This window comes from Amphimedon queenslandica, unplaced genomic scaffold (assembly GCF_000090795.2).
Source record: "Amphimedon queenslandica unplaced genomic scaffold, v1.1 AMPQUscaffold_11206, whole genome shotgun sequence".
Lineage (NCBI taxonomy): Eukaryota > Metazoa > Porifera > Demospongiae > Haplosclerida > Niphatidae > Amphimedon > Amphimedon queenslandica.
This window is the reverse complement of record NW_003548549.1, coordinates 1-3,278: the sequence shown is the minus strand read 5'-3', so window position 1 is coordinate 3,278 and position 3,278 is coordinate 1. Positions and strand designations below refer to the sequence as shown.

The following is a 3,278-nucleotide window of genomic DNA, read 5'->3' as shown; positions in this document are numbered from 1 at the left end:
TATCATGAATATGTTAATAATGTATTACAAAACGTTATGTATAGTCAACTAAACTAACTTTTGAGCTCCAACACTTTACTGACCATTATTCCTTCTTTGTCATCCTCTGCTAAGTGTCTTATAAAAATTTATTTCTCTCTCTCTGTCTCCATAGACTAATTTATTATTTATTGTTGAGAAGCTCATGAGTGCCATTACTAGTTCTGCCTGTTCCTGTCCTTCAGTTATGAAGAAAATATTTCATTTATTATGTACACTATCAGTCAAACAGTTCCCTGGTGAGACCACACCCAATAACCACACCCCTTTTATTAACTCCACCTACTTTAGAGTTTGATGATTAAGTGCTGTTCACATCAATTAGTGGGTTTATCTTTTTGAAGTTTTTTGCTCCAGCCATTTTGAATCCAAAGCTGTTCGGACTACAATCTGAGAATCCAGTCAGTACATGTACATGTACACACCGAAATAAAATCCATGTACTGAGTCTGTATAGCAGCTGGTGGAATTTCAAAGTGAAGAAAGTTTAGTAATTTTAGCATTTTGATAACCATTCGCCAAATAATTAAACCAAAATCAATAATCAAAAATAATTAAACCAGCTAATCACCAAAATTATGTGGCATAATTTATGAGAAAGTTTAATAATATTGGTATTGTTTTTTCTCTTCAGAATCAGACTGTCTTAAGGACTTTACTTCTCATTTCAAAACTATTCAAAATTTAGGAAATGTTGGAGCAAGAGTAAATAAATAATCTGAGAGAGAGTGAGAGAGATAAAGATATGTGTATTATTTATTTACATGTTTACTTTATCAATTTTTCTTGATCAAAGAGTCCACGTATTTTGTTCCACTTCTTTCTTCTTTTATAATGAAAATGTAATAAAACATAATGATCCACTCTTGGTAATAATACATGTACATGTACATAATAATTACATACATAATTAATACCTTTAATCTTCATTTCTCCTTCTCTCTCATTAATCATTATGTCAAGTGTCTCCTCATCATTGCTGGACATTAAACGATTGCAAGGTCCAGACACTTTTGTAGACACTGACACCAAATCTCAGACAAACCAGGAGACTAACATAAATTTTAAAAAATTACAAAAAATTTTATAAACTTAATGTACAGTGTACAATGTATAAAGCATGTACAGTTTACATGTACATGTATTTTAATAAAAAGTTCACAACTCAAAGGTACTTGTACACGTACAGATGAGACAATTTTAAGAAATATTAAAAATAATAAAAATTTAGCAAGATGAAGCCCTCTCTCTCCCTCCCTCCCCTTTACCTTATTATTTGATGTGCTACTCATTGGACTGGTATAGGAGATGGTGACACTATCCCTCCTCCTCCAATAGTATGAGAGGGAGATGAAAGAACTGGTTCAGCTACTGACACATTCTGTGATTGATAGGTTGAAAACTCAGTGAATTTAAGTGAATTAAATTTAAGCAACTTAAAAAAATTTGTAAAAATTCCAAATTTAGCTGTATGTATATCTGTATGCATAAAAAATATCTGTATGTATGAGACATACTGCCCACTATGCCCAGCCTCTACAGGTGGTACTACATGGTGATTACATGCTCACGTGGGCGTTGGTCTTGACACTAACCTGCAGCTAGCAGACACCAACCTCTCTGACTCAAAGGACCTCTGTAAGACTAGGAAATGCCGAGGTCCTGAAAACATCATACAAGAAAGTTGAAAGCCAGAGAGAAGCTGTATGAAGTTGAAAAGATTATTGAAATGAAGATAGAGGAGGGAAAGAAATTTTATTTCTTAAAATAGAAGGACTACTCGCCTACCTACAATACTTGGGAGCCTGAGGAAAACGTAATATGCCCGTAAGAAACATTAGATAATGTCGAAAAGGAATACTTTTAAAAAGAAAAGCACCTCCAGAGCCACCTTTAAAGACATCAAAGACTCATACGACTGCTAATACGGAGCATGATGATTCAGGTACTCTCGGCTCCATTCATTCCCTCTCTTCCAATAATGGGGAGGACGAAGAATTAGATGCAACCGTACAGATTGAAGAACCAGGTCCAGAAGCTGAAGAAATATTAGAAATATTAGAAGTGGAGGAGCTTCCCAACCTCCTAAAATACATGTACCTGTGGGTTAGGGGAACCCCACGAGAACTTGATATGCCCAGAAAACCTTGATATACCCTGGAAGAACTGCCCGTGCTCTTAAACTACCTGTGGGTTAGGGGAACCCAGGAGAACTTGATATGCCCACCAGACATATTAAAAAGGGTTGAGAAGGAATACTCAAAGAAACGAAAAGCTCCTCCAGTGAATTCATCTCCAGTTGTGAGCCAGTCACCTTTAAACAAATTGAAGACCAATACGACTCCTACCAGTAATCTGTCAAAGATACCTCCAAACTCAGTTTATGCTGAGCTGCTAGTAACTCGTCAAACCGGTTTAAAATACAAGTTAGTCAGTGTGAACTATGAAGGTGAAGTGGTTTATTCAACATGCCAGTCAGTACATTCCAGAACCTGATGGTCCTATCAGCTGTACCACCACCTGAGGCTAATAGTTCATGCTGGGGAAATAATGGAAAAGAAAGATCAACCAATTAATGGAGGTGTGCACTATAGTTTTTAACCCTTTATTCACTTACTTGATGCAGTGACCATGCAAGAGCTTTTATAGCTGCTTTATGATCCGAGAGACAGTGAATGGGTGTGGTCGATGAATCATCCCATATGAATAACTAATAAAGCACAAATAAAATTAATTTAAAAACTCACTTTATATCGTTTCCTCCTGAGGCCAGGTGTTGGTGATTAGGGGACCAGCAAGTCCACACACCTCCTGGGTGTGGCCTAACAGTCTCCTAGTGGGGAAGGCAGGTAGATGTGGGTCCCACTGTAATATCATGTTGTCACGACTACCACTGCATAATACATCACCACACCAAGAGAGGGAACCTGCAGGAGACAATGTAGATACATTAGCTTATGGTTCTTACCAAAAATGGGCCAGTTTTTGAAACATTTTCTGATACATATTGATGTCCTTATGCTATGTAGAAAGTTTGAGCTGATTCCACATTCAATTTTTCAAGTTACAACAATTTTAAGAAAACGTCAAAATTCTGAAAAATACCCAAGGCTATTAGTAACGCGGTAGCGTTACTAAGTAGGATTCACCCCCAAACAAAATGGCTGCCACGACTTTTGCAGCCTTGCTATACCAGGAAAATGAGCTCCTATGCTCACCAGACTTTATAGAGGACCTTA

General features: G+C 36.9%; 2 long non-coding RNA genes across 8 annotated transcripts; one reads left to right on the top strand and one right to left on the bottom strand.

Annotated features, from left to right (window-relative positions):
* The first annotated feature begins 38 nt into the window (after positions 1-38).
* Positions 39-834, top strand: LOC109589539 (uncharacterized). The gene is made up of 3 exons (XR_002188766.1): positions 39-278; positions 331-440; positions 674-834. It is a non-coding gene; the product is annotated as an uncharacterized LOC109589539 (long non-coding RNA).
* Positions 526-2,999, bottom strand: LOC109589538 (uncharacterized). Of its 7 annotated transcripts, none has more exons than XR_002188765.1 (6): positions 2,787-2,999; positions 2,657-2,749; positions 2,227-2,578; positions 1,308-2,077; positions 957-1,091; positions 526-865 (listed from the first exon to the last, which is right to left on the bottom strand). It is a non-coding gene; the product is annotated as an uncharacterized LOC109589538 (long non-coding RNA). The 7 variants fall into 7 exon arrangements; XR_002188764.1 differs by having other exon boundaries at positions 526-757; positions 812-865; positions 1,308-2,578; positions 2,787-2,998; XR_002188761.1 differs by having other exon boundaries at positions 1,308-1,420; positions 1,635-2,578; positions 2,787-2,998.
* Positions 3,000-3,278: the final 279 nt, after the last annotated feature.